Genomic DNA, 27,524 nt, shown 5'->3' on the forward strand with positions numbered 1-27,524 from the left:
CTACTCCCATCTTTGGCGAGGAGAAACATATGGTATATCATGTGAGCCCGTGAAGCTCTGTCAGCATTCACAGACGTTTTCAGGGCAGCGCTGGGAAACTACTCAGCCCCCTTTCTCCCTGTTCCTCGGCAGGGCAGGGCTGGGAACTGTAAAATTTTTCTAGAAAGTTGGAAGCGGGGTAGCAGTACTCCACCCCACTAATAGCTTTCCCATCATTTCCCTCAGGACATCAGGTATTTTCTAGATCATCTTTGCTATTACTGTATGTGGGGGAGGAGGGAGGTTTTCCCAACAGTCTTCATTGCTTTTAACTCTTTACAGAGAAGAAAATGTTAGAAAGGTAAACTGAGCTACACATGAAAGAGAGAAATAGGTTGATATAATAATTTTTTGTTCGCTTTTCTCTTCATGCCTACACTTTCCATGACTTCTGCGAATTAATCAGAGGAACCCGGTCACACAGTGTACAAGTAGGGATATTAATGGAAATTTGTTTGATTTAAAAGCAACATAGACAACTGCCTAGCAGGGATGTTCTTGTTCTCTTTTTATTTTTTTTTCTTTTTTTTTTTAAATGATCTGTGAATTCTTGTTTGTCTTTAGCATACAGCTAAGCCCTAAGAAAGAATGACATACAACATATTTTAAATAACTACTCTAATAATCAATTTCATGGGTTCTCCAAGGCAGAGAGCAAATTAACCAATCAACCTCCACTTTAATCAACTCTTAGGTGATTAGGGCAAGTGATTTGCAAGGCAGCACGAACAACACATATCAGCTTGCTGAGTTTCTGCTGACTCAAGAAGCCTTCTGTGTTTGCATAATAGATCTAATAAAGATTGAGAACTACAGCTGTGGAAGGCTGCCTGATATGAAATATTCTGTGAAGGATGTTATGATGATAATCTTTCTACTGCTGTCATACAAATAACTCAAGTTGGGTATATGTTTTGTTTGCACACATGCCCAATTACCGGCTAGTACCTCCCAGAGTGCAGCTTTTCCAAACAGCAATAAACCCCAAAGGCTGCCTCTATTTAACATTAAATACCTTACACGACTAATCACTAATGTTAAATACCTAATGACTAAGCAGTTCTGTTCAATGCCATTCTGCTTCTTCCTCAGATAAAGCACTTCTGACCATTGTAAATGCCCTCCTGAGGGAAAAAAAAAAACCCACTTCTGAATGGGAAGAGCTCCTCGGAATCCGGTCCTTAGCTGGCGATGTAAAGAGATGAAGGATAGCTGGTGATGCTGTAACCAGTAGGTGGCTTAAATATGTGCAGCATATATTCCTGGGAACAGAAGTGCCAATATATCCCGTGTTACAAAATTGTTCTCTCCAAATGTGAGATGGAACTTGGGGGAGAACTACATCTTTGAATTCTGACAATATAAAAGGGTTAGGTCTAGGACGCAATCTAAGTTATCCAGAAGCCTTTACTCTGCTGAACACCTGCAGACTCAGGTGTTCCCCCAAGAAAGATGTAGATGTTCACTATTCCTGAGGATTTATCCTCATAATATTAATAGCAACAGCAATTGTTTGGGTACTTTCTCCAGAGAGAACATGTGCGGATAAATCAAATAATTATACAATTGAATCCAGGTATTTAAAATAACAGAAATTACTTGTAACTACACAGTGCCTCAAGGTACATGTACTCAGTTCCTCATGACTACAGGGACACTTATGTGCTGCAAAGAAACACAACTGGCCCTTTGGCTAAAAGCATCTTTTCTCTCCTGCATAACAGTTGTACCTCCTGCCCCACTGAATCTCAGCAGTATTTTCTGGTCTCTTTTCGCCTCAGACATATTCTCACAGTCATAATCTCATACAAATCAACGACCAAGTGCCAGGTAGTCAGGTCTCCAGTGACCTGAGGATACAGGAATCTCAGCTACTTTCACAGCCTCCTGTCGCTCTGGGTTTCAGTGAGAACAACAGCTTGGCAATGTGAGCACATAATCACCGGGTAGTATTTGTCTGAATTTTCAGTCTCAGCAGAGAGAATTGCTGTAGCTTCTGAAGCTGGACAAGAAACTTCCAGGCCCCAAAGCTGACTAAAATCCTTAAGAACAAGAAATTGCATTGGGCACTGCCAAGGGGGGTTTGACAGAGGCTCCCTCCCACAGCTGGCACAGAAGTCCTTCAGACACTACTGCGTCACGTCCAGCCAAACTTTGCACGTGTGGTGGCAGTTAACGTTTTTTGACAAAACTGACTTTAGTATCTCATCACTAGATTGCAACACCTAAGGCATCCATAACATAGGGCCCAGCCCTACACCCATAGAAATCAATAAAGGCTACAAATTAGAAAATTTACAAAGGGCTGATGCACAAATTTCCAGCCAAGTAATGTTTTTTTACCTCCGTATACAAGCACCCAAACCATGTTTAGACAGGTAAACTGAGATTCAGAGACACAGAATGCTTCAAGAACCAAAACTGAAGATATGCTGTGCAGCGTTACAAGGACAGTAGGGCTTTTTCTCTTGGGAACTTAAAACCTAAAGCTAACTGCTACTGCAAGATCAGGCTGAAATTACCGAAGGAGGGATAGGAAGGGAATACCGTCTCGTATCCTTGCCATACTTGTTAACTGTGTTAAGTACCTGGTGAAGGAGAGGAGCAGTGGAAAACTGACAGCTTATGATGCCTGGGAGAATATAGGTAAGGCGGCTCTAAGCTTTAGTACCACCTTCACAGGGATGGGCTGAGGGATAGTCCCCGGGTGTGACGCAGGCAGTCCTGACGCCTGCTTACGCCAACCAGCCCGTGGGGCAGCTCTGACTCACAGATGCCTTTGCCAAAATAAAGTCTGAAACAGAAACAAAGGGAATACAGGGGGAGAAGCACAAACTACAAAAACACTTTAGTGAATTCTGCTCAACAAACAACATCCAAATGGGTTGTACATGTCAAAATTTGAGATGAGGAAAAAGGATTATAGTATAAAGAAATAATAATTACAATATTAAATATTGTAATCTTTCACTCCATATTGTAATCTTTCACCTTATTTTTATTAATTTCTACTAATTAGAAACTTATGAGTCTATCAGTATGCAAAACTTACGAGTGCAAGTGTGCAACTTATATCAGCACAATATTGCTGTAAATATACAAGGCTGCACTAATCCCAGTTATATTTCGCCTATAAAAAACACATTCAAATCTCAATGTCTACTGCATTTTTTTCTCTTTCCGATCCCTCATACAAACTTTTAAAAAAATCCAGCAAAATATATCTATTAGAAGTTTAGAGCATCTACTTCTGAGTGGCCTTTAGCTTACAAGCTAGTAACCCACTGAAGGAGCTCATAATAAACTTCATTTTGTAAAATAATATCCATTTTATAAAGACTGCAATGATCTTATTACGGCCTTCCCAGGGACATCTTCAACAGAAATTCAGGAGTTTATAGGAGGATTCAAGCACAGGTGACATCACGGCCTGCGGTATGTGTTACAGCTGTGCAACTCATGGTGCTGGGGAACCGCGCGCACGTGAAAACACCTCTGATCTTCAGATCTGGTGGCCTCGAGTCTTCTCGGGATGAATATTACTCCATAAAAAAATTAAAGTACAAATAAGTCTGGATCAAACTCTCGACTGAAAAACATCTGCCTTTTCACAAAGGAAACGAATGGAAGATGTTCCTTAAAACGTCACTCTCTTCTTTTTGTATGTGTATTTATTTACAGATTTACATGTATTTATGTTGAGGATGACTGTTTTCAGACTTAATCAGATCAACGTGCTTGTAAATGCGTATATTTTTTTTATAAACCTGTGTGGGCTACTAACCTCTATAGCCCTAATAAAAAGAACTGTGTGGCAATTAGCTCTAAGCCACCCATATATATATATATGTATATATATGTGTGTGTATATATATATATATATAAAAGTGCTATTACATACTGGGAGCAAATTATCAGGGTAAATCATTACAGTTATAATAATAGGATCTGAAATATACAGAATATCTGGTTATATTAATATGCTATCCAGCATACCTTAGGAAATTAAAGGAAACATTATTCAAAGCAAAATAATCGCTGTTTATTTGTATTATAATGCCTTCATTTTTTAAATCTTTTCTCATTTTGTCACATAAGACATTCTAAAATCAAGCTGTGAAATAAGAAATACTAAGTGGCAAATCTCTCGGTCACCTTTTTTTTTCAGAACTTGAAAAACAAGTCACTTGTAACGTTTCTCCATGTCAACTCTGTGAAAAAGACTAACTTTCAATTAGTGTTTTGAAAAAGGAAAACCAGACAGGTACTAGGGCCAGCCCAAAAGTAGCTGCTGCAATAAAATAGCATCTGTTCATAGAAGTCTTCAGACCCTCACAACAGCTCCTGTGAACAAGCTGTTGTGCTTTTGTACTATCTTGGGAGCGGTCTGCTCTTTGGCTTGAGCACAAAACCAGGAGATCTCCTCCCCATCTGCTTTGTAAACCTCCACACGCACAAGCAGGAGAGCCCATGGAGGGAGGACCTGTGGCCAGCCCACTTTGGGGCTTGGCAGCAACATCTCCAGCTTCCAACCCGACGGCCCGCGCACAGAGCAAGCCCACAGCCAGCCCACAGCACGGGGGCCACGAGCAGCACAAAACCGAGAGCGGGCTGCGACGTCTTTAGGCTGTGGGAAGAACATCGAAGGAATAATGCTCAGGGCGCTTGGGAGTGAGCCAGAGGAAAGGAAGGCCCTGCAAATCAGCACGAGAAATTGCTCATCAGCACAGTAATCACCCGCAGGGCTCTCAGGGTTAATCAATTAATACTCTATGTAAATCACACATGAACCTGTCACCTGTTTGCTGGCACTGTGGTCTTTAGCAGACTGTCTGTTACTGGATTATTTTAATGTTCTTGTGAGCCTGGTGACCCCTTAAGGGCACTGCGCCGCTGTAGGGTTTCACGCCACGCCTGAGCTCGGGAGCGCTGCAGAAGCAGGAGGCAACGTGCCTTTCAGCAGCCTCGTCTCGCCAGGCTTCCAGCCCGCGGTCTTATGGATGCGTACCCAGAACTCCTCACTCATTACTGCCCTACTAACAGTGGCACATATTAAAGCACCAGATTTCAATACAACGAGCCTGCTCAGGTACAGAAAAGCCAGTATCTTTTAAAATACATTTAAAAACAAAAAAATATTAAATATTATCACTGTTTAGTTCCTTATTTACTGCATTTTGAACTGAAGCAATGTTTATATCAGGCCATTTACTTTATTCCTATACATAAACTCTATTTCCTAGTTAGCTGAAGCTTACATTATTTTGAACCACAGTGAAAATAGGAAATAATGTTCTCAGTGAAGAGACTCAACAATAGAGTTGAATTCTGTAGCTAGACAGAGCATAACAACTTGCTCTGCATACAAACTTGCCACCAGCTCCAATTTATCTCCCTTAGAAACTACAGCAATAAGGCAAGGCCGCAGGCCATGGTTCCACACCTAATTGAAAGGTTGGCCTTTGCTCTAAGAAGAGGAACTTTACCCTTTTGTTGCAGATGACCAGGTCTCAGCTTCTGCCCTGAAGAAATGTATTCACCAGCAGAGGTTGATATTTCTGTTTGTTCTCAACATTTGCTCACATATGTAAAGATAGGTATGTTCCTAGTCTCTTCAAAGCTCGAAGCTTATATTATTTGCCCCAAGAGGACAATGTTCAGTCCTTATAAAGTTATTACATAAATTGCTCTATATAAAATGTTTTTAATTACATAAGTCTTTTTTAATCATACCACTCATAAAGGAAACTAGCCAGAAGTCTTTTCCTGGGACTTACGGAATTAACATAAAACTTTGCCTTTAACTCTGGCTTTAATGCAGAGAGTTTCAAATGTGGCCAAGAAGCTATCCGCCTGGCACCTTTGTTCTCACTCTGTTAGTCTGCTCCCATCCAGTACGAGGCCTGAGTTAACGAATCGCTGATGCTGGATATCATCCTCATGGAAGTTTTGACTTCATTGTCCTGTGGTTTATATTGATGGCACAGTGCTGCAGATCTAAACCAAACACCTGCCCTGGCTCAAAAACATGTCTTTGACATGATTCAACTAATAAAGCCACATAGGAATTTATTACTGAATTTTATATACACCAAAGTTGCCATCTATATAGTTCAAGACTGGTCTGATCCTTAAGATGCTACAGTATGTTATCTTGCAGTGCTGTGCCAAACAATCTGAGCTGGGTGTGAGTGAATTAGCCTGGGTACCACAAAGAGTATGGTTGTATCAGCATGCTGGTCTAGTAATGCATAACGTCCTGATCTACCTTTTTTTCTAAGCTAATGTATCACCCAAAATAGTTTTGATGGAAAGTTACTCTGATCAAATTACTACTACTTTTATTAGTTAGACCCAGTCATTTATACATAGCAGGTATGTGGGTATCCCTTCTGAGTCCTGAAATCAAATACAGTATGAAAAATATCATTATTGAAGGGGTTTTTAAACAGCAATGTCTCTGGTCCACTCAGCATTCAGTGACTGGTCAGATCGGGCATGAGGACTAGACACACCCTTACAAAACTCTGATATTTCTCACCTGGGCCACAGAGTTTTCTCTGAACTACCTAGAAGAAGGGATTAAATAGGTTAGTGAACTATCCTCCATTCTCGTGGACAGCATAGTCCCCTGGGGAGAGGACTGAGCTCAGGAATGCTGATGAGATTCCACGTTTATCTTCCTGCTGAAGACGTCGTCTCCTTAGCCTCTTGCTTTCATACCGTTTCGGCTGTTTCAGCCCTCTTGCACTACTTGTACTCAGCCAAGGCACTCATAAAGACCACAATCTCATTTTTATCCTCCTGAGACCTGGACTTCAGGGTGTTACGTGCTTTGCCGTGCACAGCAGGGCTGCTCTTGGTCTCTCGCTCTGAGCGGCCAAGCTGGCTGTCTATGTGCAGTAAGGGAGTGTGCCCCGTTTCCCCCTCACCGCCAACCTGCTGCTAGCAACTGGACTGCTGCCAGAGCGATAACCCTGCCGCCTGGATTCAAAACAGCAAGTGAGACCAAAGAAGAGAGTCCATCTGTTATCCTCATGTGGAACAGGAAGGGTTTTAATCCACGGGACTCAGCCTTTACTCCCTATTCTCATGGACAATCCCCTTTGTGCCCTTCACAACTGAATACAGAGCAGGACTCAATGTAAGCAGATTTCTAGATAGAGATACTGATTCAAATATATTTTCTTAGGATTCCCCCACATATTTGCTTGATGGCTTTGTAAGGCCAAAGTTGAAAGAAACTGTGATTTTAGAGGGAAAGAAGAAGTGTTAGGAAGATCTGCTGGCTCAGAGCAAACAACATACAAAACTCCTTAAAAACCTGCTGCTAGAAGAGCTCCAAATCTGCGTCCTTTGAAATCATTGCTTCCTGCACCAGTCCTTCCTTGCTAAAGACATTCAGTGCTCTTACCCGTTCTTGCCACTCCTCAAGATCTCACCAACCATTATTATAGCCCCTGAATAAGGACAGATGATTAGCTACTTATTATCACTAACCCTATGTTTGTCTTAACATCTCACCACCATTTTCAGTCTTCCTTACAGTCCATAAATGCAAAATTAAAGACAAACGTTCAAATTTCCTCACTGAAATTAACTGAGAAAGGAAAATATCTGTGGTGCAAGAATCACAGTCTGGTGCTGAACAAATATGGTTATTAAACAAAAGTCAGGCTAGTCAGGCTTACCAGGCCTCCAGTACTAGACAAGACTGAAAACATCGACGTGTCAGCTCCAGGGAACGACTGCCCAGAGAGGACCTGACACAGCATGGAAGATGTAAGTATAAGAAATAAACAGCTATTTAGAACAAAATAGGTACCGTTTTACAAATTCTATTCCCTCTCTACTAGATCTATTATAAGAAAACAATGCCCACTTTCTCATACTTACTGGATATTTTCCCTGACTCTGTTTTCTGCGTTCTGTACACATGCACGATGGTTTCACTGGCATTCTAAGTCACACAATAACAACAACAACAGAGGAATAAATAATATAAATTTAGCATACTAATTAAAATATTCATTCTATATGACTTCTCAGAATCTAACCTTCATTCCTTCTCTCATTCCCCTTGACTTTCTTATCAATATGGTAGGGCATATAAGACAGATTACCTATGTGAGCCATACCTTAACTACAGCTGTAAATTATGTCTCTGACTTATTCCCATCAAACCGAAGTCACATCTAGTAAAGGAAACTATCCCTAGACAGAAATTCAAACTTTTTATTTGCTAACCCTCCTGACGACTTCATACAATCAGTCTTCATGTTAGTAGGGTGATGTTATGGTGCTGATCTTAAACAGGAAGGGACTTCGTTGCAGAGATGAGGCTACAAGCAACCATAAAGCTATTCAGCCTCATTTAAAAGCCACCAAAGTTTCTTAACCCCTTTACCATTCTAGGACAACTGCTTCCAAACAGTCCTTCTAATTTCTAAAACATATGATGCCCAGTTGTATTGGTATCAATCTTATCTTTAAAGAAAAATAGTCCTTTTTCTTTTCTGGCCTTTCCTTGCAGCAGTTGTTTTATTAGGCTAAACAAACCAAGATGTTTTTCCTTCTTTTATGGAGCAGGCTATACATTTTCCTGTTCATCCCAGTAAAACTTTTCTGCTACAGCCTGAAATCATCTTTCTTGCTTAAGATACCGGTGGACTCACCATTCCAAAAGAAATCTAACTTGAACTTACCGCAACGCTAGCAGTGCTTGCCCATATGAATTATTTTACCAGAGGTACCCTCAGATCACACCTTTTCCACAACTGTATTGCTCTGGTGACCCATAGTTCTGCTGTGATCAACCAAAAAGCCCAGAATTTCTCCTTCCCCCATTGTTTCCATTTGTATAGCTTCTAGATTATAGTATGAATTCTTGCTTTACAATTTGAATATTAAGTTAAATCCCACCTCTATTAATACAGACCAGCATCCAGGTTTTTTGTGATGTTCTTATCCTCCTGCTTGGAGGCGGTGCCTCCCTTATCCTCTCCTCATCAACTTCCATTAGCTCATGTCTATTTTCTCTGCCTGGATCATTAATGAAAATACTCAGATTAGTCTTAAGAGCGGTCCTTGAGGACCTACCAGCCTGCAGCCTACTTCCCCTTTCAGCACAACCCTCTGTCAGCTCTTTTTAGCCAGTGCCTTATCCACTTTACAGTTCTTGCACTAATCCCCATCTTGCCTGCCTTCACCAATAATTTCCCATGTGGCACCATATCAAATGCTGTACTGAAGGCCAGAAAGATTAGAACTACCACATTTCCCTTGTCTTCAAACAAGCTATTAGAGAAATCTGGGAACCAAGGGTTGAGTTAGATAAAAATCTCTGAGAAATAGGTACTGTACTGGAGGGAATAACAGGAAAGAAAATACTCATGTTAGGGAGAAAAAAGGTAGGCATCAGGATGCCTTGGGCTTTTGAACTAAAATAGGTGGCATTTAGAAATTCTATGAATTACTTCGAATAGAAAGAGTACAGGAAAAACACTGGCTCATAATGTTTTTTTTTTCCAGGATAATACAAGTGAGGAGGATTTTGAGAAGTACAGAAATAAGGCGAGAGAGAAACTCCCCATGAACAGTCCTAGGCAATTACACTGCAAAGTCTGATGGTAAGTGAGAGTTGACCCACTTGTGTTTCAGGCAGCCAGCACTGGCCTTTTCCAATGCATGGATCGCTAACAGTGATTAAATAATTATCCATCTGCGTGACGTGGTTATACTACTAAATTAAGCTAATTGAGGTGCCTCCTCTCTCCTTTGATCCTCAGCTCCTGAGTCTTCCAAGTGTATCCAACAATTCTTCTGACAGAAACAGATACCTGGGGTTTTCATGCCTCACATGCTGACCGTGATGTGCACAGTGCCTATCTACAGGGGAGGGGATGGTTTATACCCGATAAATCATACAGGCAACTTAGCCACTTGGTTTTCCCTGTTACTGATTTATTCTTACATAGATGAAGCAATTACCCTTGGTTTTCAGTGTGGACTTGTTGACCTGATATATTTTAGATTAAAAGTAACTCAAATTATCATAGCAAATGCTTGTAATTGTATATTCCATCGCTTAATGCATAAATTCTCTGTTGAATATGACATAATGTTTCAACTATTACTTCACAGGCTTTTGGCAAATCACGTTTTTTAAATGGAGTTTGGAAAAAAAAACCCCATGAACCCAACCCAATATTTGAATTGAAAAACATGCTTTTGGTCTGTATTCTTTTCAGTGAACATTTTCAATGCAAATGAAAATTTTAAAAAGTCAAAATTCTCATTGAAAAGTGACAGGTACTTTTTCCAATGGACTCAGTCCATCTAATTCTGGTGGTTTTTTGGTCAAAAACTGACTCTGTCACATACTTAAGTTTTAAAAAGAAATATGCACTTGTTTTCAGGTGTTAAGAGCAGTGGTTTTTTTCAAATGGTACGTTCAGAGGGTTCATATGAAAACAAAGGCCCTTCCTATCAGCTTGTGCAGACAATAGAGGAGCATAGGATATGATGATCTGGCAAACTATGTAAATCACACATCCTGCATGCTCCAGGTGGGAACTTCATTTCGGACCTGAGTAAATTGGCGTAGCAGAGGCAGTGGGGAGGCAACTTAAGGAAGGAATCCCAGGGACCAGCCCAGTAGCACAGAGTAGCCCCAACCTTTTTTTTTTATCAGCCTTGAGAATGAAATAGCAGATGTTAAGATCCTTTGTTATAGCCCTGTTGTGACCTGCCTGTAGATTGGGATGTTTGAATTTCATCTCCCTGCCTCCACTAAGAGCCTGTTTGAAAGCCTGATGACATTGGCTTTGTGCGGGTGAGGTGGATTTCCCCTATAGTGCATGTCGGCACAGTAACACTCAAAATGCAAAACACAAACATTTTCTTAACAGTGCTAAATGTCCTCATTATTCAAAGGCATGGAAACAGGCCAGAAACTCTGTTCAGATTACCAGTGAGCCATTCAAGCCAGCTGTACAAAAGTAGATATTATAACATGTGAGAAGGTACGGAGAAAACTGATGACTCTGTTGACTGTAGGAACAAAAGCAATGACAGTTTATAGTACTTAACCCGTATAATCTGGAAGGTGAGAAATGATCAAGAGGACTGTATTAATTGAAATATATCTGATTTTAAGATTATGGCTGCTGCTGAGACATAATCAAACTCACGTTCTAAAACAGTGGGCAAAATGGAATGGAATAATTTCACACCTGACACTGGAATTACTTGTCCCAGAAAGAATAATGTCTCAGACGCTGTCTGACCAAGAAATGGTGCAGAAGCAAGGAACTTAGGGTTCTCGTGTCCTTCAAAAGACAGTACCATTTTAAGGAAAACAATATTAAAAGAAACGAGCCTCCATGGACTGAAGAGCCTTTTTTCATTCCGACATTCCTGATGTTATTCATAATGTGTCTTTTTTTAAACATTACACCCCTCAATTAACTCATAATTGCTGTCCGTGCCATATGAATTATGCAGCATCTGATGTAAATTCAGATTCCGTGGCACTAAACAAATCTAAGGGCATTTCAGAACCTGATGTAGTTACAAAAGTAATCCCTGTAGACTGAGGAAGAAAATTAATATAATCTACTTTTCCGAACCCGGTTGGTTTGGATGGTACTCCTGTGCTAAGTTCCCCTTGGGCTGCCATGAACGTGCAATAGCAATGAAGATCCTAAACTGGTGTAAATGAGCACAGTTCAGGAGAAATCGATGGAGCCAGCCCAGTTTATGTCAGTGGTAGCTGTGGCTCTAACCAATTTCTCGCGTTTCAAATTTTATCCTTCGTGAGTCGTTTACTGAAAGTCTCTTACTGACCTAAAATCTGAGTGGAAAATATTACTGACAAAAGCAAGTCTTGCAATATACTTCTGCATTATTGCAACTAGCGAGGCAGATGCAAACTATCTGAATTATTCAACTGTTGAAAGATACTATATTTACCCAAAATAGCAGGAACAGGAAGAGGCTGCAGAAAATTAGTGCATTGAAACATATGGCAACTTGTAGAACAGTAGACAAAGGGATATTTCTCTAAATCTTTATGTCTGCATTTAATTCTATAACCATCTTTCTAAGAGATAATAAAATATGTTAGGAGGGAGTCTAGATTCTAAGTTATTTCTGATGATCTCTGAATACTAAGAGTCTATCAACAAATGTAAAGAAAAGAGTCATCCAGTAAGAATTATGTACATCAAACTTTTTTCAGCCTACCTAGCACACAAAAATTTATTTCAGAGACTGGTCTTAGGCTGGGAATATATTTGATCAACAAACATTCAGACATTTACTATACCTTCCGTATTTAAAAAAGCCCCAACGCACTGTTAGCCTTAATATCAAGGTGATCGGTGGGAATTTTGACTAAATACAAGACGAGAGAAAATGAAGTAACCATGGTAAGGTGCTCAAGATGGACTTCCATATGCATTTCCTGTGCTATTTTCAGCTTAGAGAAAAGCAAAATAACCTACCCTAATTCTCTAACTTTCCAAATCTGCAGCCAGTGGTGAGGTGCAGTGCAAGGGGAGAGGAGATCCTGGAGAAGCAGAGACCCGGAATGCTAGGAGGAGCAGGAAAAGCAGCAGAAATTGAGAAGAGAAAAAACAAGGAGGGGAGACAAGATATCAAGAAGAGATTATAACCAGTGTTGCAGGTGGCTGGAGTGTCAGATCAACAGTTCTTAAAGCCTACAAGCTTTCAGTGTGCATTTGCCCCAGTTTAAGGAAATTTGGGCTAATGCAAAGCTTTGCATTTAAACAATTTTGACACTGAGCTTGACTAAATTCAATCCTGAGCTTTCACAATTTGTTTTCCTTCATTACAAGAAGCTATAAAGAAGCAAGACAACACTGAAGAGAATTTTGGCTAGCAAATGTCAAATCCAAAACACTAGCCATTGACATATAAACAGTCTGGGGAAAGGAAGCCTAGTAAGACCGTCTTCAAACATGTTTTTCCTGTAGGTTAATTAAATATTTCAACACAGCCATCAACATAAATAAAAACACTTCCTTTTTTAGCTACACCAGTTCAGCCATAGCTCAACCAGTGTCAGTGATTCAATAATGTTCTTTTATCCTCTTAACCTATTTAACAAAGATGCGCTGTAACCAGTGACTTACAAGGAAGCAGAATTTCTGAAATACCCCAAGCATACCAATACAGCTAATAAGATTCTGATCTTCAGCAGCTTTGTCACTGTATTTGCTGTGCCCAACCACTCTAAGAAACTTCTGAGGCTGCACAAGTGGGAGGGAAGATGGGTTATAAGGCCATGAAGCGCCTGTGTTTAGCATCCTGCTATTGACAGCGCTGTCAGGGATATTTATGCAGGCCTTCTGATGTATTACCCGAGTAGCTTATGATCTTTAACACAAGGAATGTATGAAATATAAAAGCATGAATATTTCTACTTTACAGAAGATAGGTGAGAGTCAAGAAAGATGATGTGATTTTCCTGGGACAACTCAAAAAAAAAAAACAAACCTGTGAAATCAATGGTACTGAGTTCAGCATTGCCAAACTTAGGCTTCCTCTCCTACAACACGGGTTAAGTAAAACTCTACCTCCAGTTTTAACCTGGCAATCACACTCATTTATCTAACAAGCGGGGTGAGGAAGAAGAATCCAGCTCCTTTGTCAATATGCTGTAAACACAGAACTTTTTGCAGGAATAAAGATCTGAAGAGTCAAACAGAAGAGACATTAAGTGCCATGCAATTAAAAGAAGTGAGTAAAAAAATCTCTACCAATGTTCCTCATCTGTAGTATTTCTGGCTTCTGGGTGGTTGGTGCTTCCTCACTGCCTATAAAGGGAATCATTAATATCATCCCTGCTTGGCTGCCTCTTTGTCTCTCCCTCCCCCTTCTTTTATCTCTTCCTATAGAGACAAGTGCTGTTGTCTCTACTGAAAACTGAAGTATAACCTTCTACTTGTTAATCAGCCAGCAGAGAGCAGCTGATAAAGTAAAATGCCAGGATAACTTTCAGTTGAGGGTGTAAAAAATTAGGCAAAATTGATGTTTGGCATACTTTTACCGTAACTTCTCTTTCTGGGAACTTATATCCTTAAAACCATATCCTTGAAATCAAATGGCCTTCGTTTTCAAAAAATATTGTTATCAGAAATTAGAAGTCAATTGAGGGTTTGCATTGACTTTACCAGGACCAACAGTTACACGACTTGCCCAGGATTGTAGGGGAAGCCTGTGTGAGGACGAGGAGGGTTTTATTAACTGCGTACATTAACATTTTCTCTCTCTGGCTGTGACAGCTCCAAAATTTATTGCCAGTTCGTGGGTAGTGGTCTGTATTGCTATCCTGAAATAATCTGAAGCAAAATTATTTGCTTTCAGGGTTTTTTCTTTTTCAAACATCCTAAAAAGATGAGGGAATCTGACTTTATTTCCTGAAACTTGGAAAACCAAGTTGCATTGCTACTGCAACAAAATTCAAGAGTAATTATGTTTCTGTCTAAATATTTGTCAGTAAAGCTTTTCATGCCCGCCTGCCCCTTCAAAATCTGCTACATTCAAAATAGTTAGTCACACCACGGAGCACAGAGATTTCTTTCTGAACATTAGCCATCCAATCCAGCTTTTTTTAGAAGCCACCAAGAAAACGGTGACCCCTTCCACACACATATAATGCAGACAGTCACTCATGCATTAACAGCCATAAACCCCTAAAGGTCGTTTCCATGACAACCCCAGGGTCCTTAATGACCCTGACAGTTCAATGATTTTGTTTTGTTTGAGAGTGAAGGAATAATAAGTCTTCTCCCATCACCCCCTACCCCCTCCGCTGCACTGATATGCTGTTCATTATCTGATCCTAGGCTCAGCCCTGGAGACAGAGCGGCAGCCAGCTCTGAAAGACAAGAGCCTGGCTGCAGACAAAGAGCAGCGAAGGAGCTGAGCGTGCTCCGCATACTGCAGCAGCACCAGCCTCATTAATTCCATCACTAGCCCGATGAGTTTAAGCGAGTGCCAGGGGTATTACAATAGTTTGTAGCAATATGTTGCATAAGTGAGCCCCAAATCACTGTGCAGTTATTTAGAAAGTACATTTTGCATACCACTAGCAGGAGTGCTTTTATTAATGATGTGTACCAGAAACACAATAAGACATTGCAGCTAGTCTGCAGCAAGACCTATAATTTTAATGATGTGATGAATAAGGCAATTAATGTACTTCAATCTATTTCCCATATGTATCATATTTAACTTGAGAAAACTAAAGAGATATCCAAGAGAAAGTACTACAATAATGCATCGCTAAACGAGTAGGCTATTCCTAATGCTTTGAATGCACGTTTCGTAGTTCTGCTCTTCAGCTGCACCTTCTATTCTTTAATTATAAATCAGCTACAGGCATATGCAGACTTCCATTCCCAATACTAAACGCAGGGCATTCATTAAATAGTCTAGAAACTGGCTCATTGTTGATCTGATGTCGTTCTTTACGAAATTCCACTAAAAGCCGCTTCCATTGTTTACATGAAATTATATACATTCATTTGATCACATTCCAGCGTTATCTCATCACAACTATGCTCTTACTAATGCCATACTAAACCAGCTCTTTGGTGACCTATTTTATGGACGGATGGATCTAAATTGCCTTCGTTTTCCTTCATTTCATAGATTAACTGTGCATTGAACATAAATGGTATAAATTACAGCTTCCAAAAGGTTTCTCTAACTACCATCAATGCCGTTGGCCCCACAGCTTTCAGAGTGGCTGCAAGTCACAGTTGTGTGGAGAGGCCACAGTTGTGTCTTCCTCTTCCTCCTACCTGTGCAGAGAAGAGACCTTGGTGTCCCCAGTATTCAGGGACTGAAACACTTGGTATGGCTGAAAAGTCCCTGGTTTTTCTTTACAGGTCAATAAGTTACTGTTAGGATAGCTTTGTAACTGCGACGTAAGAGGCGATCCAGCCTTTCTAATGATGGAGAGAAGTCTTTAATGTGCTTTAAATCCAGTTATATTCAATTCTCTGTATTCAACTTTATTGAATAAGGTTTAATCCTTTGATGTAGCGAAGTCCTTAACTCAGATGGCTTCAGGAGAAACCTGGTTTGGTGCAATCCCTCAGGGTATGCTCATCCCTCAAAAGACAGGCCCCATAATGTAACCATCCATAAAGACTGTCCCTAACTCTTTAGTTCAACACTCTGCCTTTTATCCAGAAAAATAGTCTAGACAAATGAGCATTCCCACAGAAGCCATCTCCCCCAGTACCTGAAGTTAAGGAGCTGCTGGAATCTTTTCTGCTAATCATATGCTTACATTCAGTCCTTACTTGGGAAAAGTTACCCAGTACTTTGTGGGTTTGAAAACTTAAAAAGAAAAATATAAAATTTTGCTTTATTTTGAAGAGTGGGATCTAATGCGAATCAAACTAGTTTCAGAGGAAGTCAGTTAGGACTGGAGCACAGGCACTAGACCCTTCTGCACTTTCCTAGCACTCAATTTCCACTCCCTCAAATATAATGATACGCCTTTTAATCTTGCCTTCCCTTAGTTTATTCCTCTTCACTACAACCTAATGCAAGGTCACTGGAAAGTCAGAGGCAGCCGAGCAACCTCTAAGCCCCATGCAGGAAGGAAAAAGAAATTTAAAGGAAAAAGTTAGCATCTTGCTTCTGCAGCTAATCGTTCTCAGCAGCATGTCTTGATTGTATACTACAAAGGAATGCCAAACCATCAGTTACAGACATACTTTAGCCTATGTGCTCCCCAAGTATGACATTTCCTCCTGCCTGCCATCTATGTTTCTCTCCATGTCGGCCCAGATTTCCAGGTTCTGCAGAGCTTCCCTGCAGAGCAATGCACACGCCCTCCTAAGTCTTTTGCCTCTCAGGTTTATTACCGTGTTCTATGCATACCCTGTGTTATGCGGAAGAAGTCTTGGTCTGATTGCAATTCTGTATGCCCAGAGGCATGGATTCTCTCCTCCAAGTGTGCATACAGTTCTCATTAACGTTAATGGTGGCTCTGCACCTTATCATAAGGAGGAGCAGGAGGATTCCTAAAAGTACCTAAGGACTGGGGAAAACCTGGCTGGGGAGTGCAACGATGTTGTGTGCATGTACACAGGACACAGCCCTCTGATTCCACCTAGTTTTCATAAACAATGTAAAGTCTTAGGTCATGGGGGAAATAAATTAAGCACCAAACAAATATGTCCGGATTCTTAGACAGCCTCCAAACATAACTGCACTGTTTCTGGCCTTACAACAGTAATAGAGAGCTATGAAACCCAGTGTGCAGCCCTGCAGAAACTTGGAGAGGTTTTATTATTTTTGTCATAACTAGAAATACTCAGAGAACCTGGGTGAGATTAGGGCCCTACTGAAGAGTGTCTCCTCAAAAAACACATAGCATAAGTGTTCTTCTGCACCTTCATAAGCATCTTCCCCAGTAAGCTTAGACACAAAACGGGCAAGATGGACAAAAGTAGTGGTTATCTCCATTTTACACACCAGCAGCAGAGGCATATACAGATGAAGTTTATGCTTGAACATGATGATGAACACTTGCCCAAGTTTACAATAACAAGAAGCAGGAACAGGAAACAAATTTCCTGAGATCTACCCAAGCTCTTTCACTACACAAAAGTCTTTCCCCACCTGAAAGCTTGCCCTCCCTTCTCATCAGTTCATGAAACAAAAACGCATCCAACAGGATTTTTTGTGGTGTTCCCTCTTTCTTACATTTCACCTCGTTACAGTCATAGGCCACACAGTAACAAACCCCATTTCAAATTCCTTTTCCAACTGGGAACAAAAGACTCCCCCTGGACCAGGTCCCTACCTTTTAAGAGGGATAACCTATCTAGAAAGTGAAAGATTGAAGCCATATATAAGACACGTCCCTGCAGCTTTCACTCGTTTGTAATCCCAATTTGTGAGGGACAATTCTAAAAGGCGTTATTGTACGCAATTATGTACAAAACAAGCATGGTGCAGAAAGAAGAAAAACATAGTTTCAATTGAAAGACCACGCGGGATGTGACACATCTGAATATGTATGAGGCAAACCTTTCCCAAGAGAATGTTGGTAAGGAGGGGAAAAATCTCAACAATGCTGTGTCTGCAAACCATGATTCATCCCGTCCAACATCACAACTATTAAATATAATTTTATTAATTTATTTGGAAAACTTAGAATTTCAAGATTTCACATATGTTCTGTTTGGTGAAATAAAATTGCCACAAAGTAAAAAGATTTTGATGGCTAGAGAAGGGATCTAGGAGTGAGACTGGAGGATTCTAGTCTTTATTTTGCTACTGACCTCCTATACGAATCTGAGCAAGTCACTTCACCTGAGCTTCTGTAAAGTATGTCCTAAATGTCTCAGGTGATGTGAAACGTACTGAGAGTTACAAAATGTTTTAAGATAACCAGATGAATGATGACTCAAACTGAGGATAAGCATCTGGTCGTCTTATCTATACATAGTTAATTATTTACATTAACATAGTAACTTTCTTTGCTTATATATAAAATAGATTTGTGTTGAACTAAAGAGAGAAATTTCTTTAAGTGGTGTAATTTAAGCAGCCATTTGAAACTCAGAAACATGCATTTACCCCCCTTCTTTTTTTTTTTTTTTTAATGGTACTGCTCATAGCTGTAATTTCCATGGTAATGAAAAGACAGGCACCTGAAATGAGTGTTAGAATAACAAGCCTTTTCCGTTTCATTGTTAGGAGCAGGACAATAACTACTGAAGTTCAGATACAGCAGACCTAAAAAACCTTTTTTTTTATTACCTGGCTTGCTAAAATGCAATTTGCCTAGGCCTCCTAAGGTTGAATCAGAAGACGCTACCGTTATTCCTCCCAGTACTAGTTGTTTGTGCTAGTCTAGGCACAGTTTGATGTCAAGAAACAGGCTTCTACTGCCAGGAGGACAGGTATTTAAAACTGGAATAAAATATACTGAGCCACAGTAAATTCAAGCTTTGATGCTTTGCTTCTCTATACTGGAATTATCATGAAACTTGGACAGACACTGTACTTTATTTAAGCATTTTTTGCCATAGTTGCTATAATTTCTTTACTTTTTACCAACATAAAGTGGCTTTACACTATTTGCAGATCGTTATTAAGTTAGAGTTGGTTTCTTTACTTTCTGCAGCTAACGACGAGTATTCTTTTCCTCATACAATGAAAGTATGCACAATTAAATCATAGTCCTTGGTGCAGTACAAAATGTGTCAATAAAGGAATAAAGCATTTAGCAAAGGTAAAGAAGAAGGTGTTTATGTGTTGTAAATCCCAGGGATTATATTTATTATTTTGGCCAGGGAATAGAATCCTCTTTTCCAAAGTGATTTTTGCACTTCTAAGGACAGGTGTTCAGAGGTTCCAGGTCCAGTTTTCGAGGGGTATAAATACATACCTGCCTGCTACCTACAAAAATCAATGGCTGAAGTGCACAAAAACCCCACTTAAGGGCAGGTTGCCAATTGCTTCTGTAGGATGCGTATGTAAAATCCAAATAAAATTTATAAACAACTCAATTCCAAACTAACCCTGATGACAAATACATTTCAAAAGCACCACAGTTTCCTGTAAACCCTGGACAAGCAGAGAAACACAATTTTTGAAGGCACCATCAAAAGCCATAGACACTGTCAGGTAAACTACCTAATCTCTTACCTAAGTCCCATAAAAAAAATCACAAATCTGATCTTTTTCCTCAATCTGTTTTACCTGACCTACTCAGAACATGTACAACCCCCTCCAGAAGACAGAACACCAATTCTTCAACCATTTTACCCTGTAGTTTTTAGCCACTTTTTAAGAACTACATGAAAGGATACAGCCATCAGCTCTCCCTTTCAGTGCGCTTTGGAATTAAAGGAATCATGATTTCCCTGTGATGCTTGGAATTCATTCCCAGCAGTGCACATTTGTTTTTTTCAGTGCTTCTAACAAACAGCCTGTTGGGAAGGTAGGAGGAGAAAAGACCAGTTTGAGGATCTTGAATGTGTTAAGCATAAGGCAGACATTTAATAGTTTCATTCTTTAAAAGGTGGAGGAAGTTCTAGGTATGAGTAGAAGCAGCATGATCATTACACACATCTAGGAGGAGCAAGACACCTGGGCTGTGGTGAAGAAGGGATTGTATCCCTAGGCTGAATGGAGTGAGTTCTGTCAAAGTTCAGTATTAGGTGTTTTTAGCCCCTTGAGGCTCTGGGCCTGTGCTTTTGACTTTGCCAGTCATTTGCAAGTTAGAGTGCTGAATCCAAGTCCCTCCTGCAAATCAGGCCTTTAAAAATGTCATACCTCTAAAAATCTGGCTTTCAGATCCTTACATTTTCACCTCTGTATCCTACAGTTCCTGCCCTGTGTCCTAGTAGTAGGATTATTTAACCTGTTAAAAATCCTGACCAAGCAATCAAACATTCTGTACTTCCTACCACCACCAGCCTGTGAAACCAGCTCTTATGCTTCAGCTCAGCTGAATTCCAGCTTGGCCCTAATAGGAAGGTACCTCAAAAGGAACTAATTCTTGAGAGCATGATATTTCAAATCAGGCCAGTTGACATTAATTTCAAAATGTCTTAATTTCTTTTCATTGTAATGCAATTGTTTGAAATTACCTACTTAATTTGAGCCATCAGGATGCACCTGAGGGCAAAGCATTCCCAAGGTGGGACAGGTAAATCAATAATATATTTGAATTTCTGATTCTCATCTGTATAAATCAAATTGTTTTAAGAGACCTTTGCTTTCTTCTGATTCTGGGACAATAAGTTGTTGACTTGCTCTCCTAAACTAATTTATGAAAAACATAACGGTTCACCTAAAAAGCATAGAAGTTTCCCAGACATAAGGGATCATTCCTGGTATAAGCATCCTGCCCCAATCAACCCTTCCTAAGCATCGCTGCCCTTGACTGCACTGTACAGGCCACAAGCAAAAACATATTACAGACACAGCTTCATTGCCACCCCCTGAACATCTGGAACAGATGTATCCGGCTCTGGTCTGCTTTATTAAATCACAGCCAGAAACCCCAAGAAAAGTTTTGCAACTGCTTTCAACAAGAATGGTTCCTCACTATGAGAATGCTTTAAAGCTTTTCTGATCAAGTTATCTGTGGCTACGTTACTAATTCACCTGCAGAGAAGTGGCCTAGATTTTCACCTGTCCATGGTGACTCCCCCACCCTTCTGGGCAGCCCGTGCCAGCGCCTGACCACTCTGTTAGAGAAGACATTTTCCCTAATACCCAATCTAAACCTGCCCTGACACAGCTTGAGGCCGTTTCCTCTCAATCACTTGTTACTTGGGAGTAGAGACCAACCCCCCCCCTCACTCCAGGCCCTCTCAGGCAGCTGCAGAGAGCGAGGAGGTCTCCCCTCAGCCCCCTCTTCTCCAGGCTAAACCCCCCCAGCTCCCTCAGCCGCTCCCCAGCACACTTGTGCTCCAGACCCTTCCCCAGTTTCATCACCCTTTGGACACACTCCAGCACCTCCATGTCCCTCTGTTGGTAAAGAAAAACTGTATATCTTATGGATGTCTTTTCATTTTCTACCTCTAATTTATTTGCTCTGCTTCTTTTTTTGACTGATAAGAGCTATACTGGTAACCCCACATGTCAATGAACATTAGTTAGGTGCCAAAAAAAATCAAGAAATGAGTATTAAAAAGCAACAGATTTTTGCTTTCAATTTTGGTGCCTTATACTGTGCGACAGATAATTTTGAGAGCTTGCCACACACAGATAGTTTGAACATACCAAACCTTTTCTTCATTTTACAAGTAGTTGTACGGCAGCTCTCGTGGCAGCGTAACACTGGCAATGCAGGAGGCAGCGCGCAAGCCAAGAGACTAACAAATCTGACTTAGAGGGAGAATCTTCTTTATTGATGATTTTTTTTCTTTCCTCTCACTCTTGTGCTCTGCAGCACAGCTGAACAAGGAACGTTTTTATCCCTTTCATCTTGCGTTTCCCAAACGTGTACGCTATAACATCTCTCATATTTTAACATAAGGCATTCAGTGTTTCAATTAATAAGAATTTCAATGATCAGTCTCCTTAGATTTTTATAAAATGCATAAAAATGTAATTTCTGGTATAGATGTGTCTGTGTCTGCACATATTTCCACATCTACCCATTCACATATGTTTTCATAAGACCATATATTTCAGTAGAAAATAACTCAGTTAAAAGATTCTCAGATTGCTCACCTATTCTGTCATACCCAGGACTAAATTTACTGTTTCTGTTACCCTGTGAACATCGCAGTATGCTGCTACCGATTGCCATCACGGACGCATTTTGTAAGCAAGGCCACACTACACTTGTGGACCAAATGGTGTATGCCAAATGATTATGCAGGCCTTGAGGCACTCTGAGTGTATAAACATTTACAGTATAACAGATCTTTGGCCAAGTGGCCAAGTAATTGATTACAGGGCTATCAATGTCACTGGATTTTATTTATAAAAATGCCATAACGCTGGCTCTACTTCACAGAGAACTAGCACTGGCAGGTTTTAAAAGTAGGTGAATTCAGGAGCGAGCAATCTTTGGAGAAAATCGTGTAGAGCAGATAGGAGCAGGTCTCACCCCAGCTACCATTTTTGCTGAATTCACGATATCTGACAATCAGGCAAATGTATTACAAAGATACCCTGTCACGCTCTACCACAAAGAGCGTGACCATGAAGAGGACTTCTCCATGGGGAATATTACAGGAAAAGCACAACAACACTGAGTTATGTTAAAAATAATTTAAAAGAAAAAAGATTAAACACTTCAGAAATATTTTAAAATAAAACCAGCTGTTAGCTTTAAATACAGACATTGAATAGAAGGTGTCAGCTGCTGGACAAGGGATACATTATTATAAGAAGCACTTTTTCAGGACTATTTACTCTTTCCATCATATCTTAGTTAACTGTTTTGAAAGGTAAGGAAAAACTTCTGCCGAAAAGGAGAACAACATATAGTGATAGTCGGCTGTATAACTCACATTAAATTCAGAGGCACCATTTTTTCCTTTAGAGGCGGCACTCTTAGATACACATACGGCAAAAAAGAGCCACGCAGAGGCATGTTGGCCTTTAGTTTTACATCTGCAAAACACAAAGTCCCTGACCCATAAAGTCATACAGAGAGGTAACTTTGCACACTGCGTTAAGCCTATTGACATAGCACCTCATTCAAAAGTGCACACAAGGGCACATTCAGGTGGCCTTCTCTGGGGCTGAATTTGCTGTCCTGATTACTTCTCAGTTTAAATCAGGTTTTTTTCCTTTCTCTTGCTGCTTAGCTGGAAGAAAAGCATGTGTGAGTGCTCCCTAATCTACTTCAGCCCAGTCAGACACAAAGGGTAAACTCACCTTAAATGACTGATCAACAAAGCAAGCTGTAGGTTGGAGGCAATGACTTTAATCATTCCAGTTGTTTGTAAAATGACTATCTGTCTAAAGCCTACGCCTTTGCAGAGCTGGTGAAGAATGGGCTACACTCCACAGCACTTGCCACAAATCTGCTCAGTCTACTTCTCTCAGAAGTACCAACCCACCCACTCTAAAAGTGGTCTCCAGGGACTGTTCCCTACACATGAGATGATTCCAGATGCTCCTCTTTCTACTTTCCTTGAATCTCTGCACTACGGGTCTAGTTTCCTTTTAAGCATCATCTCTGTCAGAGATGTGCGTTTCTGCGGGCAGGCGGAGGGAACCGTGAGCAACGCCGCATTCAGCAAAACAGCAGTGGGGCGGGAAGCTTCTTCCAGGGTTCTGAGTTCACCAGGTTGTAAGAGAATAACCCCCTCCTTGGAAAGAACAAGTATTGTACACGTTTAACTAGTATAAATCCAAACTCCTTTAATATTTAACCTAAGCTTAGGGATGGGATATTTGGGCCATCAGCGATGATCCATTTAATCAAGGACAAGAGTTCCTTTTAGAAGAGAATTATGGAAAGTTGGCAAGAGAAAACAGCCTTGAATCATCCTTGTGTAACACACGACAGTATATGCGTGGAAAGGGTAAGGGTACTTCATCTGTAAAGATCACTAAGGACCCCCAAAGAGAGGAAAAGATGCGCAGAAGAATCTGAAGTGGAGCCAAGAGGAGCGACTTAATGCCATTACACAGCCTATGTAGAGTAGAATGAATGTGCATTAGATAAGCAGAACACATATGGACTTATTGTATAAATATAATGAGGTAACTGGCTTCGGGGTGCTTGATTTGTGGAAAACCACCGAGCACCCAGTCTTGCGCCACCCTGAAATAAATGATGTCTCTGCTGAGTGTGTGATTATTGGCTCAACACACACCGGGCGACGAATCCGCTTTACAGCCAGCAAGGTGGCACCACCCCACTGGCTGTACCCAAACCTAGATACACACCGAGAGGAAAATTATGCACTGTTCAGAGTAAGTAAACAGCAAACAAACCTGGATTTGTGCAGTTCTTGCTATATTTGTAAATGGCTAAGAATGAATACTGTGAAAAACTGAACAGATAACAATTCTGTGTCTCAGATTTGATTGCTCTGGCAACCTCCTTCTGAGCAAAACCACCGAGGAAGGATGGGATTCTGGGTTTAATATCCAAAGACAGTTTTCTAGAACGTTGATACTAAATGTGGCACAGATCCTAATTGTTGCAATTTAAAATGAAACAGATGAATTCAACTTACCCATGATGTAACTAGAAAATAGTTTAGGAAGATCTGTGGTATGCAATACTTACAGTACAACAGCACCCAGAATTACAGTAAACACTGTTCAAGTCCTCCGAGACTGCTAGGAGCAATGCCAAGCTACTTCCTGGCAACTCAATGGACCTGAAGAATACAAAGGTGGTTTCGGGTTTGCTTTGCTTCCCTTGAGGTCCTGCCCTGAACAAAGGTTAGCCAGACTGCATCCAAGGCCTCAGAACAGATAATATGTTTTCCTTTGTGCAGGATCTGTAATTGGAAAGCTTTTGGAGCAGCAGGAGGGCAACCATGCGGTTCTGAGAGACTAGCTGGTGCATTTCATCTGTCACACAAACAAGAAACAAATCACTTCCAGGGGTAAGAAGCCAACAGCAGCATCTCTAGAATAGATATGGAACAGACCCGCTGCTGTTAGAAATGATAAAGACCTATTGATCTGCTAGCCCAGCCACCTGCAAATTTAAGACTGTACTCTACAGGATGTCTGCTAGTGGGGTTTTTTTGTAGACTGGTTTCAAAAGACTACATATTGATGATCCCACCACTTCCCTTGAGGTTTTATTCCAGTTTTCATGTATCTCCCTGTCAAGGGTGAGGGGAGAGAGGAAATTTCTTGATATCCAGCCTAAATTATGAGTTCCTGAGTCTGTAACTGGATGTCCCTTGAAATAATTTCTTGCCTTCTTGATATTTACTCTATATTTACCCCTATAGAAATATTTACCCCTACAGAAAGGTCTCCTTTTTACCTTTATTTACCTGGCTTTGATATTGCCTCAGAAATCAGCCCTCTCCTGAACAGTCATTCTGGTCAAATGACCAGCACTGGTCATTTTCTGGTTGCCCTTTCCAGCTTGTTAGACTCTTTTTCTCCAAGCTCTGTGGGCAGCATAATTTTAGCAATCAGCTGTCCAGGATGACAGGCAGAGAGATTAAGGGAAATCCAAGTGGAAGGACCTAATTAATAGAAAACTAGGAGAAGCATGTAAATGCAGGGTGTTGGAGCTTAAAATGAAAATGGGGAAAAACATGTTTTGGTTTTTTTTTTAGGAACCTTTGTAATTGTTTCATGTCAGAAGCGCCCAAGGCTAACCAGCCTTTAGTGGATTGATAAAGGACCAATGTGTCGGGTCTTATTTAGTAGAAGAACCCAATTAATTATTATACAGAATTAGATGCCATTTAGCATTGCTTATATTACTGATGACTCGCTAATTTGGCTGGCTCTGATGTAATTACAATTAATTTACGTCCTTAATCCTAATGCTCTAACCTGGCTTTGATTTAATCAGGCGATGTGGAGGTATCACAATCAAAGCAGCATTGAGGAGCTCACTGCTAAAAAGAGATAATTACACCTTACAAAACATATCCTTCCTACCACTCACGTGTCTTGAAACACTGAATTAGAACAGTGAAAGTTCAGAGTCAGAAAATGGCAGATAGCAAAGCCTGGCTAAAGTGCAGAGAAGAGCTGAGGGCACTGCCCCAGATTCTTCTGCCCCTTCTCTCAGAATATGCAAAAATACCTCTAGTTACTTGGTTGCAACCTACAGACCTCTTGATAAGCCTAAAGAACAAGAACGCTTATGCCATGCCATCAAGATGGGACAGGTAAAAGACAGTAAAGTTGACCTACCTATAACATCTAAAAGAACATATGAGTGCAAATGAAAATAATAGCAACAAAGTGCTCAGTTCAGGTTTGCTTGGTAAAAAGATGAAGCAAAAGCAAGCAATGATTCCATTCTGGGGATGCTGGTCTTTTGTACCCCTTATGTATCCCTAACTGTCGGCTCCCCTTGGCCCTTCACCACTGTTGCAGCTTGAAGATAGCCGTCCCCCCTGTCTTATCCAGAATGATTGGCTTTACAAGGAATCCTAAAGGTGGGGAGAGCCAAAGAGGTGTCTCTCAGCATTTCCACACTTGCTAGAGAGATCCTTTGCTATTGGTTTTTTCTCTGGTGCAAGGGAGACAAGCCGTTTTGAGGAATCGATCTCAGTCTTCAGGTGATTCCTGAGAAACGAGATATAAGACAAGCCTGGACCCATACCATGTAATTTTGCTGTGATGTCCTTCCCTCCTTACCTTGCTTCCTGATTTCCATCGGCTATAGATCTGCCCCCAGACCCTTACAATACGGTGTAGTCTCTGCCTCATTTTCTCCTATTACTATTTTCATACTCTCTTCATACTCCCGGGTTGTATGGGTCTGAGAAGTTTCCTGCTTGTTATATTTCTACACTGCTAAACTTTTAATCCAAAGGTCATTAAGTTAATTTATGTAATTCTTAGGGAGGTATTTTAGCTACTCATTCACTCTTTAGCATATGAGTTACATGTGCTCCACTATGAAAAGCTGCTTTGCTGCTGCTGAACTGAAAGGCACTGAAAGCCTGTCTCCCTGTCTCCCTCGGAGGCCAGCCAGACAAAAAAAGCAAGTGATTTCAGCTGAAGAAAGACTACCAGGGCAGAATGCACGTGGGGGCAATGCAAACCTGCTTATTCCTTTACAAACAGCACACCCCCTTTCAGCCCAGAATAGCATGCGTTTGTGAGGCTACCGTAACACTGGAAGTTAGACCGTTCACGGGCCAGAATGCCAAAAAGCCATCAGCTTCCAACACAGGCAATTTAATTTCAGTTACCTTGGTTATGTTGCTTTGCAGCCATCCGACTGCTCTGATTTCGCATAACCATGCTGCCATAAGCTGGAGTATTTTCAAAACACTAAGCTTACCGTT

The 27,524-nt window shown here is 40.7% G+C and overlaps 1 long non-coding RNA gene across 1 annotated transcript in view; it reads right to left on the reverse strand.

The window, feature by feature from the left end:
* LOC142064538 (uncharacterized) overlaps nucleotides 1-26,994 on the reverse strand; it is a 257,272-nt gene extending 230,278 nt beyond the window's left edge. Inside the window, exon 1 of the long non-coding RNA XR_012663144.1 lies at nucleotides 26,869-26,994. This is a non-coding gene — a long non-coding RNA (uncharacterized LOC142064538). The remainder of the gene's footprint in view (nucleotides 1-26,868) is intronic.
* Nucleotides 26,995-27,524: the final 530 nt, after the last annotated feature.

This window comes from Phalacrocorax aristotelis, chromosome 14 (genome assembly GCF_949628215.1).
Source record: "Phalacrocorax aristotelis chromosome 14, bGulAri2.1, whole genome shotgun sequence".
NCBI classification, from domain to species: Eukaryota; Metazoa; Chordata; class Aves; order Suliformes; family Phalacrocoracidae; genus Phalacrocorax; species Phalacrocorax aristotelis.